This window comes from Triticum aestivum, chromosome 2A, assembly GCF_018294505.1.
Source record: "Triticum aestivum cultivar Chinese Spring chromosome 2A, IWGSC CS RefSeq v2.1, whole genome shotgun sequence".
In the NCBI taxonomy this organism is placed as follows: Eukaryota; Viridiplantae; Streptophyta; class Magnoliopsida; order Poales; family Poaceae; genus Triticum; species Triticum aestivum.
The window spans coordinates 65,755,989-65,771,262 of record NC_057797.1 but is presented as its reverse complement, the minus strand read 5'-3'; the positions used below and the strand labels follow the sequence as shown (position 1 = coordinate 65,771,262).

At 38.5% G+C, this 15,274-nt stretch overlaps 2 non-coding genes across 2 annotated transcripts; both read left to right on the top strand.

Annotated features, from left to right (window-relative positions):
• Nucleotides 1-8,553: 8,553 nt before the first annotated feature.
• TRNAG-CCC (transfer RNA glycine (anticodon CCC)) lies at nt 8,554-8,624 on the top strand. Its single transcript has one exon. It is a non-coding gene; the product is annotated as a tRNA-Gly (tRNA).
• A 1,399-nt stretch (nt 8,625-10,023) lies between these two features.
• TRNAG-CCC (transfer RNA glycine (anticodon CCC)) lies at nt 10,024-10,094 on the top strand. The gene has a single exon. It is a non-coding gene; the product is annotated as a tRNA-Gly (tRNA).
• Nucleotides 10,095-15,274: the final 5,180 nt, after the last annotated feature.

Here is a 15,274-nt window from a genome sequence, read left to right as displayed (position 1 = left end):
TGCACCGACTAGAGAGGAAGTTAATAATGATGATCATGAAACTTCGGATCAAGGTGCTACTAAACTTCGTAGGTCCACAAGGACACGTTCCGCACCAGAGTGGTACGGCAACCCTGTCCTGGAAATCACGTTGTTAGACAACAGTGAACCTTCGAACTATGAAGAAGCGATGGCGGGCCCAGATTCCAACAAATGGCTTGAAGCCATGAAATCTGAGATAGGATCCATGTATAAAAACAAAGTATGGACATTGACAGACTTGCCCGATGATCGACAAACCATAGAGAATAAATGGATCTTTAAGAAGAAGACTGACGCAGATGGTAATGTGACCATCTATAAGGCTCGTCTTGTCGCTAAGGGTTATCGACAAGTTCAAGGGATTGACTACGATGAGACCTTCTCACCCGTAGCGAAGCTGAAGTCCGTCTGAATCATGTTAGCAATTGCCGCATTCTACGATTATAAGATATGGCAAATGGACGTCAAAACGGCATTCCATAATGGTTTCCTTAAGGAAGAATTGTATATGATGCAACCGGAAGGTTTTGTCGATCATAAGAATGCTAACAAGGTATGCAAGCTCCAGCGCTCCATCTATGGGCTGGTGCAAGCATCTCGGAGTTGGAACATTCGCTTTGATGAAATGATCAAAGCGTTTGGGTTTATGCAGACCTATGGGGAAGCTTGTGTTTACAAGAAAGTTAGTGGGAGCTCTGTAGCATTTCTCATATTATATGTGGATGATATACTATTGATGGAAAATGATATAGAACTTTTGGAAAGCATAAAGGCCTACTTGAATAAGTGTTTTTCAATGAAGGATCTTGGAGAAGTTGCTTACATATTAGGCATCGAGATAGATCGAGACTCCTCATTGGTCTTTCGCAAAGCACATACCTTGACAAGATATTGAAGAAGTTCAATATGGATCAGTCCAAGAAGGGGTTCTTGCCTGCATTGCAAGGTGTGAGATTGAGCATGGCTCAATGCCCGACCTCGGCAGAAGATAGAGAAAAGATGAGTGTCACCCAATCCTAAGCATAGCACAAGATCGCGTAGTTCGTTTGCTAGAGCTTTTCTAATGTCAAGTATCGTTTCCTTAGACCATGAGATTGTGCAACTCCCAGATACCGTAGGAATGCTTTGGGTGTATCAAACGTCACAACATAACTGGGTGACTATAAAGGTGCACTATAGGTATCTCCGAAAGTGTCTGTTGGGTTGGCATGAATCGAGACTGGGATTTGTCAATCCGTGTGATGGAGAGGTATCTCTGGGCCCACTCGGTAATGCATCATCATAATGAGCTTAATGTGACTATTGAGTTAGCCACAGTATCATGCATTACGGAACGAGTAAAGAGACTTGCCGGTAACGAGATTGAACAAGGTATAGGGATACCGACGATCGAATCTCGGGCAAGTAACATACCGATGGACAAAAGGAATTGTATACGAGATTGATTGAATCCCCGACATCGTAGTTCATCCGATGAGATCATCATGGAACGTGTGGGAGCCAACATGGGTATCCAGATCCCGTTGTTGGTTATTGGCCGGAGATAGGTCTCGGTCATGTCTGCATGGTTCCCGAACCCGTAGGGTCTACACACTTAAGGTTCGGTGACGCTAGAGTTGTTATGGGAAATAGTATGTGGTTACTGAAGGTAGTTCGGAGTCCCGGATGAGATCCCAGACGTCACGTGGAGTTCCGAAATGGTCCGAAGGTGAAGATCGATATATTGGACGAAGGGTATTGGAATCGGGAAGTGTTCCGGGGGTACCAGGCTATGGCCAACATGACCGAAAGGTGTTTCGGGAGCCCCGGCAAGTGTTGCAGGACCTCATGGGCCAAGGGGAGGGGGCAAACCAGCCCACTAAGGGGCTGTGCACCCCCACACCCTTTTCCCACGTTACTTGGGGAGGTGGGGCGCCTCCACCTGGCTTGGGAGGCAAGCCTCCACCTGCTTGGCTTGGGGGGCAAGTCTACCTAGGGTTTCCCTATAGGGAGATCCAATCTGCCCTAGCCGCCGCCCCTAGGAGAAACCCTAGGGCGCCTGCCCCTCTCTCCCCTTCCCCTATATATAGTGAGGAGGTGGGAGGGCAGCCATACCCTTCCCCTGGCGCAACCCTCCCCCTCGCCAACTCCTCCTCCTCTTCCGTAGTGCTTGGCGAAGCCCTGCCGGAGAACCACAAGCTCCTCCATCACCACGCCGTCGTGCTGCTGGAGTTCTCCCTCAACTTCTCCTCTCCCCTTGATGGATCAAGAAGGAGGCGACGTCCCTAGGCTGCACGTGTGTTGAACACAAAGGCGCCGTTCGTTCAGCGCTAGATCGGATCCGCGATTTGAATCGCCGCGAGTACGACTCCATCAACCGCGTTCTTGTAACGCTTCCGCTTAGTGATCTTCAAGGGTATGAAGATGCACTCCGTCTCTCTCTCGTTGCTAGCATCTCCTAGATTGATCTTGGTGACACGTAGGAAAATTTTGAATTATTACTACGATCCCCAACAAAGTGATGTCCAAAAGCTCATGTGTAGGCATAAATCTTGCATCAGCATCAGGCCGATGAGAGAGTTCTCTCTGCACACCCAGATGTTCAGTTAGATTAGAACCCACTACAATGCATAGTCCCTTTGAAGAAAAAACCCATCAAACTTGGCCGAATAAGATAGATAGATCGAGGAGCATACATGGCTGTTTAATTATATATCAAAAAACCTCAAAAAATCAGTTGAGTTCAAAGGACAATATGATCATAAAGTGACAATCCATCATATCCCAACGAAGACAACTATGAATTACATCGAATTGATCTTGATCATGTGAGGCAACTCACTGGAACTTGATATTGAAGCTGAGAGAGGGAGGGAGAGAGAGAGAGAGAGAGAGAGAGAGAGAGAGAGAGAGGGAGAGAGCCATCTTGCTACCTCTATGGACCCTAATTAAGGTCCCAATAAAACTACTCACAAATGGTCATGGAGTTAGCAAGGTTGATGAAGAAGTCTCTGGCAATGGATTCCCCCTCCGGTAGAGTACCAGAACATGCCTCTAGATTGGATCTCCTCGAAACAGAAGCTTGCAGTGGCGAAAAAATTCAGAGAAAATTGGTACCGAGGGTTTCAGGAATTATGGAATCTATAAAGGGAAGAATGGGCGTAAGGCGGTGCTTGTGGGGCCCATGTGGCCACGGGGCACGCCTAGTGCATGGGCGTGCCACCAGGCCCTATGGGTCCCCTGCCCCCGGTGCTTTTCTCGAATCTTCATTGCCCGAAAAAAACATATTAAATACTCATGTCTTTTTACCTCGATAGATATCAATTTTCTGAAAAGTCAAAAACATGCACGAAACAAGAACTGACACTGACACTAAATTAATAGGTTATTACAGAAAATAACATAAAATGCTATAAGAAGTATACAAAAGTGATACTATAATAGCATGAAACAATCACAAAATATAGATACGTTTGAGATGTATTAATGGCTGAAGGTTTCTCCCAAGTCAAAGATATCAGTTATGGTGAAACCTTTGCTCCAGTTGCTCGCCTTGAATATATTCACATGTTGCTTGTAGATGCATCGCATCATAATATTAAGATGCAACAAATGAATATGAAGAATGCATTTCTTAATGGTCTCCTAAATAAATTGGTGTATGTCAAACAACCTACAGGTTTCGAGGATCCCAAGTTCCCCAGTCATGTCTATAAATTTGAAATCCCGCTTCATGACTATAAACAAGCCCACGTGTGTGGTATGAGAAACTTACCAAGTTGTTAAAGGATCGTGGCTTTGAAATTGGACTAATTAGTCCTACTCTTTACTAAGAGGGTTCAAGGGGTTTTGACATGAAATTTTGACCATTGTCGGTGATGATACTATGGGGCATGCTGTAACGGTGTATTACACCAGATGGGAATTTGGTGACCGTCTCGATGGCTTTACTAGTAACCTTCATTCAATTCACTTGGTGAACTTATCAACTAGGGCGAGGAGGTAACTATGGCCTCCCTCGGCCCGTCATAGAGGTCCAGTCATGTTGTCACATTCCAGATTTTGTCCAAATCTGGAATGTTATTTTTTTTTACATTTTTTCCCAAAATTGGTTGTGATTGCCTGTTATTAGCTATAACTTAAATAGGAATTGTTTAATTTGATTGAAAATGTGTTTTTTTGGAATTATTTAGAACCTTAAATTGTCATTTAGGGCTTACGTGTAAAACCAAAAAATGAGTCCACATAAATATCCGTGGCCATTATTAAATATTTTGGGTTGGAATAATATTCATAAATCCCTAATATTTATTTTAAACCCTAAATCCATTGGCAATTAAATTCAACCCTAAAGGAATTTAGGGGATAAACTGATATACCAAAAATAGGGTGGCAAATTAAATATTTTATTGGGCATAATAAAATGTTTAATAAGCCCCAAATAAGAGTTCGAGCCTCTGATAAAATTTACCAAAAGATTTTTAGTGAACTTGATCTTTTTGAATCAATTTAAAAATTAATTGGGAATATTATATAAGACAATATATTTTATTCGACAGGAAACAAATACCCATAGGACCTAAAGAGGGCCTAATCTTCTATTAATATTCCTAGAGGAATTTAGAACAAGTTGGTTTTGAAACAAAATTGAAATTCAAAACAAAATAGAAAAACTGAAAGAAAAAGAAAAGGAAAAGGAAAAGGAAAGCAGCAGCAGCCAACCCCAACTAACATACGCGTGCGCAGCCCACCTAAGCCGCCTAGAACTATTGATGGGCAACAAACGTGTATTGAGACAATATTAGGAAATTCACACTCATCCAAAAAAAAAATTCAAAAAAATACATAAAGAATTAAAACTTAAAATTAAAGGCACTACCATCATATGGTCGTACGTCTAGCACCACTGCTACCTTTGACTAAGCAAATACAACTCCTACAATGGGCTTGCGTGTTTTATAGTGTGAGATGAGATAGAAACGACCTGCATACAATAGAACATAGCCACCAATTGATTATCTGAAGGATCTTATTTCCAGAAGTAACAAACAAGTCACGAACATAGGGTTTCTACACTTGAGCTCAAATGCACCCGCGAACTGAAAATTAGCGAAACCTTCATTTTTTTCTGATTATTTTTTCAATGAATATTGTTGAATTTTCTACGTACGTGCACCTTTTCCTGAATAAAAATCATTCCTAATGCTTGGGACGAAATAAATAAATTTGATGTTCCAAAAAGAATATCTTAGAAAGCATTTGGAGTATTGATTTTGATATTTTTGCCTAGACTTGCACGAATGTGATTTCATCATGTATACTTGCACGCAGGCAAAAAACTAAGGAATGTTTGTTGCCGAAAAATATTTTTGATTATTTGCACTCCAATACTCGACAAACATCAATTGAGGAGTTACCCCATAGCGAACTATTCATTCGCTAAGGGATGGAGGATCGAGCGAGACCTCCCTGTTGCATCCCACATTCGTTGTAGCTGTGTTTTCAAGCGAACCCAAGCCGGCCCAGATGGGCCAGAAAATTAACGAGGTGAGCAGAAAAAAGGCCACACCCATAACTTCTTTCTTACATAAAATATGCTATCAAATGAAAAGAAAATATTTTCGAACGCAGAAAAAGTAGAGAAATATAAATTTATAATTGACATCCTCTAATTCATAAAAATTGCCATGCTATACGTACTCCCTCCGGTCCCTTTTACTCCGCATATTAGGTTTGTCCGAAGTCAATCTCATCCAACTTTGATCAAATATATATATAAAATTATAGACATTCACATAACAACACCAATATCATTAGATTCATCTTAGAATATATTTTCATATTATATTTATTAGATATTATAGATACTAATAATTTTTAATATAAATTTGGTCAAACTTAGCAAAGTTTGACTTTCGGCAAATCCAATGTGCAGAGTAAAAAGGACCGGAGGGAGTACTTTATAAAACTCCCATCCTCTAATTTATAAATTTACGATAGTATATTTTTCTGTGGAAATAATATACACCTACGACAAATAATTTGGCATGCTCTAATTAATTAAATTGCCATGGCTAATTAAAAAATTGACATGGTCTAAACAATGCAATTGCCATGCTACCCAAAAAACTATCATGGTCTAATTAATAAAGTTTGCATGGTCTAAATAATATTACTGCCATGCTACTATAATAGAATTCCACGTTAAAAGTTTAAGAAATTTAATATCTAAGCAACTTGGCGACTTTTGGGAATTTATAATGGGCACATGTCCAAGTTAAGGATTTGGTTATTTGAAAAAGATGAAAAAATTTAGGAATTTGTTTCACTAAAATTGAAAAAACACATGGCAAAATTTTGGAAATTTGTAATAAGCACGTGGCAAAAGTTAGGGATTTATTTCTTTGATTTTTTTTCAAATTTAGGAATTTTCCATGGACACATGGTAGATTTATGGATTTTGTTCTTAAAAAACTTGGCAATTTTTGAATTGCAAATTTGCTATGGTTCTAGTTTTTTTACCATGGTTAATAAAGTGAATTTACCATGGTTATGTTATTATAAACATTTCGAAAAATTGCCATGTGGACATTACAGAAAATGTACAAAATTTGCCATGTGACAAGTTGAAAAAACTCATAAATTTGCCACCGTCGCCATGTGGACGTGGAGCCGCCGCGCCGCCTCGTCGCAGGTGAGCTCCACCTTCTCCCCCATGGCTAGCCGTCGCAACACCCCCTCCTCCTCCATCCTCTCCTAACGCCATGGTCAGCGGCACCTACGGACGTCGACGGAGACAAAGATGGGCACCGTCATGGCCACTTCTCGGTGTCGCCTCGGTGGTGACCCGGGGATGGCGATGCCCGTGGCGGCTACACGTGTGGGAGGATACACCGAGGAGGTCGCGAGGCCTAGGCGCTGGACACCACCACCACGCCTCGCCGACCACCATTGTGCAGCCCCGTCGACCACGAACACGCATTCCCTGACGACGACGACAACAAAGATGCAGCCCCGGCAACTACTGTCTCTCCGAGCACAGCCAGCCTCCACCCGCACCATATGCGTGAAGAAATGACGGGAATCGCCAAGATCTGCGGGTGCAACCACAACACTTCGCTAGGATCGTCGGGAAAGAGTTGTCGATGGGGAGAATAGCCGGGGAAGGGGGAATGAGCATGTGGGGACGAGAGTTAGGGGATGAGGGAAGAGGAAGCCGAGTTCGTTCGCTAGATACGGCGCCTGCGCGAATGAGTCCAAGATGCTGACGTGGCAACAACCTAGGTGATCGGACGATCGAGAGGTCGTTCGTTGGGGGCTCTGAAAAATCTGACATCATTTGAAAAATCTGACATCATTGAGCTCGGGACTAGAATAATATTTCCAAGGAGTGCTTCTCTTCCTTCACTTTATTAGTTACCCTTTATCCCTCGTATAAGATTATACTCCCTCCGTCCCAAAATGAATATCTCAACTTTATACTATTTCTAGTACAAAGTCATACCCCTTAAAAAAAGTTGTACTCCCTAAAAAAGGTATAAAATTATATTAAACTTGAGATACTTATTTTGGAGGGACAACGGAAAACACAGCATATTGCTGTGTGATAACCGCAAAGGCCTCGGCAGAAGAAAAATTGGAGGACACTGTGCATTCTTATTTCGTATGTATAATGTTCGTATGTGCTTTTGGTACCACCAGAATTCTAAATCCGCTACAAATAAGAAACTAACTTTATTAACTGTGCGGGCGCATCTGGTGTAGTGGTATCATAGTACCCTCCCACGTTACTAACCAGGGTTTGATTCCCTGGATGCGCACATACATTTTTGCCGCTTTTTTTTTTTTGACATCAATGGCACTCGGCCCAGTTGTGTTGCTTGGCCCAAGGTGTACATTGGGCTGAGTAGCACCGTAGATCGTATTTCAGGTGGCCCATCTAGTTCTTTTTTACATCAACTAGACAATTGCCCGTGCGTTGCAACAGGAGTATAAACATTCTAGTAGATTAGCCCCTGACTGCACGACTATTATTGTACTATATTATTGTTTTTGAGAATCCATGTATATTATTATATTGATACGCTAAAATCTTACCAAATGTTTGTATGCAATCGCCATGATTTCTCTGCCATTTTATTGTTAAGCAGTTATTTGGTAAGAATTTAATGACTTGCCAACAAAATATGTGTTTATTTTGGTAAGTTAATAAACATGAGACAATTAAATGGATGGGAGAACAATCAAATATGGGAGGAAAAAATCAAAGAGGATAAGGAAAGAGTGCGATGTATATATGGAAGGTTGGACGAAAAAGAGGTGAAATGGGAACCTTACGTTGTTTTTAAGTACTCCCTCCTTCCGTCTATATAGGGCCTAATGCTTTTTCAAGACCGTCTTTGACTATTGACAAGATTAATAGTACATGACATGCATAATGTAAAAATTATATCATTGAAATCTACTTTCACATACGAATTTGATGGTATGGTTTGTGTAAGTTGCATGTCATATATTATTGCTCTAACATTTGGTCAAAGTTAACCTCAAAAAACGCATCTGGTGTAGTGGTATCATAGTACCCTCCCACGGTACTAACCAGGGTTCGATTCCCTGGATGCGCACATACATTTTTGCCGCTTTTTTTTTTTTAGATCAATGGCACTCGGCCCAGTTGTGTTGCTTGGCCCAAGGTGTACATTGGGCTGAGTAGCACCGTAGATCGTATTTCAGGTGGCCCATCTAGTTCTTTTTTACATCAACTAGACAATTGCCCGTGCGTTGCAACGGGAGTATAAACATTCAAGTAGATTAGCCCCTGACTGCACGATTATTATTGTACTATATTATTGTTTTTGAGAATCCATGTATATTATTATATTGATACGCTAAAATCTTACCAAATGTTTGTATGCAATCGCCATGATTTCTCTGCCATTTTATTGTTAAGCAGTTATTTGGTAAGAATTTAATGACTTGCCAACAAAATATGTGTCTATTTTGGTAAGTTAATAAACATGAGACAATTAAATGGATGGGAGAACAATCAAATATGGGAGGAAAAAATCAAAGAGGATAAGGAAAGAGTGCGACGTATATATGGAAGGTTGGACGAAAAAGAGGTGAAATGGGAACCTTACGTTGTTTTTAAGTACTCCCTCCTTCCGTCTATATAGGGCCTAATGCTTTTTCAAGACCGTCTTTGACTATTGACAAGATTAATAGTACATGACATGCATAATGTAAAAATTATATCATTGAAATCTACTTTCACATACGAATTTGATGGTATGGTTTGTGTAAGTTGCATGTCATATATTATTGCTCTAACATTTGGTCAAAGTTAACCTCGAAAAACGCATCTGGTGTAGTGGTATCATAGTACCCTCCCACGATACTAACCAGGGTTCGATTCCCTGGATGCGCACATACATTTTTGCCGCTTTTTTTTTTGAGATCAATGGCACTCGGCCCAGTTGTGTTGCTTGGCCCAAGGTGTACATTGGGCTGAGTAGCACCGTAGATCGTATTTCAGGTGGCCCATCTAGTTCTTTTTTACATCAACTAGACAATTGCCCGTGCGTTGCAACGGGAGTATAAACATTCTAGTAGATTAGCCCCTGACTGCACGACTATTATTGTACTATATTATTGTTTTTGAGAATCCATGTATATTATTATATTGATACGCTAAAATCTTACCAAATGTTTGCATGCAATCGCCATGATTTCTCTGCCATTTTATTGTTAAGCAGTTATTTGGTAAGAATTTAATGACTTGCCAACAAAATATGTGTTTATTTTGGTAAGTTAATAAACATGAGACAATTAAATGGATGGGAGAACAATCAAATATGGGAGGAAAAAATCAAAGAGGATAAGGAAAGAGTGCGACGTATATATGGAAGGTTGGACGAAAAAGAGGTGAAATGGGAACCTTACGTTGTTTTTAAGTACTCCCTCCTTCCGTCTATATAGGGCCTAATGCTTTTTCAAGACCGTCTTTGACTATTAACTGTGCGGGTGCATCTGGTGTAGTGGTATCATAGTACCCTCCCACGGTACTAACCAGGGTTCGATTCCCTGGATGCGCACATACATTTTTGCCGCTTTTTTTTTGAGATCAATGGCACTCGGCCCAGTTGTGTTGCTTGGCCCAAGGTGTACATTGGGCTGAGTAGCACCGTAGATCGTATTTCAGGTGGCCCATCTAGTTCTTTTTTACATCAACTAGACAATTGCCCGTGCTTTGCAACGGGAGTATAAACATTCTAGTAGATTAGCCCCTGACTGCACGACTATTATTGTACTATATTATTGTTTTTGAGAATCCATGTATATTATTATATTGATACGCTAAAATCTTACCAAATGTTTGTATGCAATCGCCATGATTTCTCTGCCATTTTATTGTTAAGCAGTTATTTGGTAAGAATTTAATGACTTGCCAACAAAATATGTGTTTATTTTGGTAAGTTAATAAACATGAGACAATTAAATGGATGGGAGAACAATCAAATATGGGAGGAAAAAACAAAGAGGATAAGGAAAGAGTGCGACGTATATATGGAAGGTTGGACGAAAAAGAGGTGAAATGGGAACCTTACGTTGTTTTTAAGTACTCCCTCCTTCCATCTATATAGGGCCTAATGCTTTTTCAATACCGTCTTTGACTATTGACAAGATTAATAGTACATGACATGCATAATGTAAAAATTATATCATTGAAATCTACTTTCATATACGAATTTGATGGTATGGTTTGTGTAAGTTGCATGTCATATATTATTGCTCTAACATTTGGTCAAAGTTAACCTCAAAAAACGCATCTGGTGTAGTGGTATCATAGTACCCTCCCACGATACTAACCAGGGTTCGATTCCCTGGATGCGCACATACATTTTTGCCGCTTTTTTTTTGAGATCAATGGCACTCGGCCCAGTTGTGTTGCTTGGCCCAAGGTGTACATTGGGCTGAGTAGCACCGTAGATCGTATTTCAGGTGGCCCATCTAGTTCTTTTTTACATCAACTAGACAATTGCCTGTACGTTGCAACGGGAGTATAAACATTCTAGTAGATTAGCCCCTGACTGCACGACTATTATTGTACTATATTATTGTTTTTGAGAATCCATGTATATTATTATATTGATACGCTAAAATCTTACCAAATGTTTGTATGCAATCGCCATGATTTCTCTGCCATTTTATTGTTAAGCAGTTATTTGGTAAGAATTTAATGACTTGCCAACAAAATATGTGTTTATTTTCGTAAGTTAATAAACATGAGACAATTAAATGGATGGGAGAACAATCAAATATGGGAGGAAAAAATCAAAGAGGATAAGGAAAGAGTGTGACGTATATATGGAAGGTTGGACGAAAAAGAGGTGAAATGGGAACCTTACGTTGTTTTTAAGTACTCCCTCCTTCCGTCTATATAGGGCCTAATGCTTTTTCAAGACCGTCTTTGACTATTGACAAGATTAATAGTACATGACATGCATAATGTAAAAATTATATCATTGAAATCTACTTTCACATACGAATTTGATGGTATGGTTTGTGTAAGTTGCATGTCATATATTATTGCTCTAACATTTGGTCAAAGTTAACCTCGAAAAACGCATTAGGCCCTATATAGATGAAAGGAGGGAGTAGTAGAGATTTGGGCTAGAAGGCTCACCGGGTTTCGGCCGGTTTCTCTGTATGTTTTAGGGTGCTTCTCTATTTGTTTTTGCCTTTTCTTTATAACTTTTCGTTTTTGTTATCCATGTTTTCCTTTTTCATTGTCTTTGAAACATGGAATCTTTAAAATTTGTAAATATTCTTAAAATTTGTGAATATATTTTCAAACTCATGAAATTTTCAGAAATTCACAATATTTTTAGAAATCCACAGTTTAAAAAAATCCATGAACATTTTTAAATTCATGATTTTGTTTTTCCAAATCAGTGACACATTTTTCAGATTCGTGCACAAACTCTTTAAAAGTACATGAACATTTTACAAATACGCAGGCATTTCTTAATTCGTGAATATTTTTGAATTATTGTTAGCGAAGCCCCGGTAAATCATTTTTGCCCCTGTTTAAATACACAGACATTCAAAAATAAAAAATGACCTTTTTTACTTATAGCACGTCAATGGTATCACCAAAAAAGACCCTTGAGCAAGCTAACCAACGCATGTGTACGAACGGGTCAGCCTACTGGGTTACAACCCATGCACGCATCCATACGTGCTTTGACAACAATTTGCCGCTTAAGGCATGGGAGCGAAGCCCAATGAATCATTGTTGCCCCTTTTTCCCTAAAGAAACTATACGAAATTCTATTTAGGTGGTGGTTGCACGCTAACATTTTGGAGCAATTCTAGCAGTGGTCAAAAGCCTATGTAAGTTCATAATAATTGCTTGTTTAGAAGTTGGGGTCTAAAAAATTAATCCGACAGAGTTTTGATGTTTGCATTTTTTTTCATTATGCTTGTTTTTTAGAGAGCGATTCGTATATGACCTTCCGGCTTCCATGTCTTGAGCACATGCTTTCAACTGACTAACAGTCGATGCATACGACGTGAACTGCAACAAAGGTAAGATCATTGTGTATGTACCTACCATATGCCAGAGTGATATCATATTCTTACTCCCCCCCCCCACCCCCCCCCCCCCCCCCCCCCCCCCCCACGTGAACTGCAATGAAGGCAAGACCATTGCGTATGTACTTACCATATAGCGGAGTGATATCATATATTTATTGCCCCCTCCCCTCGTGCGCGCACCTACCATGAAAATAAAATAATCAAAATCATGAGGTTACATAAGAACCTATCATGTCTACACTATACTTAGTAACATGATGTGGGGTTAGAAATAATGAAGTATTTCATTTTAGATGAGAAATCTAATACTTGTGTTGGTCTCACCTTACAGAATAAATGAACAAAAATAAATATCAAGTAAAAAAGAACATTTCTAAGAATAAATAATTAGTGGTCTTGGTATTACGCTTTAAGAAGGATTGAAAAAAAAACTCATGTCAAAATTTCCACGCAATTAGCATAGAATTTTGCTTTTTATAATATATGTAAAAGGAGCAAAAAAGGTGGGATTAAAAAAATATGTGTCCTAAAAAGAAATGAATTAGTGGAAGTGATATCACCCTTAAAGAAGAAAAAAAATGGAATAGAAAAAAAAATCAAAATAGCAAATGTGTAAAGAAAAAAATGCACCAGTGGCATTCATATTAGCTTTAAAAAAATCAAAACGAACAATAATTGTTTTTTACATACAATTTGCACAGAAATTGTGCTATTTTCTAATATGCAATAGTAAGCATATATTAATGGAATTTGGCAGTATATAAGTTTCCTTAGAAGGAATGAATTAATAGGATTCCCATTGTGCTACTCATGATGGATTTGTTGGATACCCCGAAAATGAAGGGTGACGTAGCACAACATCAGAAAGTATTTCTGTTAGTTAAGAACTAAGGTTTATCGAATTAGAAGGAGGCGCGAAGCTAACAACGTTGGCAGAACCTGCACACAAATGAATAAATTGCTTGCACCCAACAAAGGCAAGGGGCTTATCAATCCCCTTGTTCTTGCTAGTTACAATATTAAAAGCAAATAGTGATAGGGAAAATTGGCAAGGAAGTAAAAGAACAAAAAGAGCAATTGTAGGAGTTTTAGTATTGACAGTAAATAGACCAGGGGGGCATAGGTTCACTAGTAGCATCTCTCTCGAAAGCATGTAGTGGCATGCTAGATAAATTAATGTTGGGCAATTGATAGAATAGCACAAATTATAACTATGATCATTCATGGCATAATCTCACATAGGCATTACTCTGTGATAAGTAGACCATTAAACTTACAGACGTCTACAACTATTACTCCACCCCGAGACCACTATCCACCATGCATCTCAAAATATGAAGTTCAAAAGAAATAGAGTAAGGCAATAAGCAAGATGACCTAATGTAGACAGAAGAAAACATAGCAATAAGATTAACCCCAACATTTTATCCTTAGTGGCGACAATACAATACATTCTTTTGTCCCTTTCTGTCACTGGACAAGATCACCCAATGATTGAAGCCACTACAAAGCACCTCTCCCACTGAAGATAAATCAATCAAGCTTGGCCAAAGTAGAAGGATAGATCGGAGAGAAATACAAACTATAAAATTATGCAATATCTTTTAAAAGGATTCATATAAGTTCAATGAACAATCGATTCATAAATCCGAATCCATCAGATCCGACCTAAATTTTCAGTAATTGGTATTACCCTTTAAGAAGAAAGAAAATAAAACAAATAATAACCAAATTTGCATACAATTTACACAAAATTGAACTTTTTTTAATATGAAAGAATAAACATATAATATTGAATTTTCAATAAATAAAGTTGAAGAAATTCATGGAATTAGCATTACCCTTAAAAAGGAAGGAAACTAAACTAAAAAAATTTAAATCAAAATAATGTTGTTGTCGTAGAAAGAAAGAATTAGTAGCATTCTTATTCTCCCTTTAAGGAGAAAGAAAATGAAAATAATAACAAATAATGAAAAATTTTGAACGCAATTTACACATACATTGACTTTTTTAGGATGTATGCAAGGAAGCACATAATAGTGGAATTTTTCGCGGAAAAGAAGTTTCCTAACAAGAAATGAGTTAGTGGAATCGGTATTACCTTGAAACAATAAGTACATCAAATAGAAATGCACATAAAATCAAAATATTGTTGAATTTTTCTAAGGAAAAGAAATTAATGGCATTGGTATTACCCTTTAAGAAGAAATAAAATGAAAAATATAACAAATAATGACTAAGTTTGCACAAAATTTACACAAAAATTGCACTTTTTATATTGCGCAACAATAAGCACATAGTAGTGAAATTCCCACAAAAAAGAAGTGTCCTAAGAATGAATGAATTAGCGGTATTGTATTACCCTTAAAGAAGAAATGAAGAGAAATAAAAACTAAAACAATCAAGGCAATGATGTATTCTAAAGATGAATGATAGTGGACTATTATTACCCTTTATGAAGAAATAAAATGAAAAATGGCAAATTTTGCACATTATTTACACAGAAATTTCACTTTTTAATAATATGTAAGAATAAACATACAATAGTAAAATTTGCGCGAAAAGAGAAGATTCCTAACAAGGGTTGAATAAAGGCATTGATATTACCTTAGAGAAGAAATAAAAAAATAAAATAAAATCAAATTATTTATGAAGTTTTCTTAGAAGGATGAAT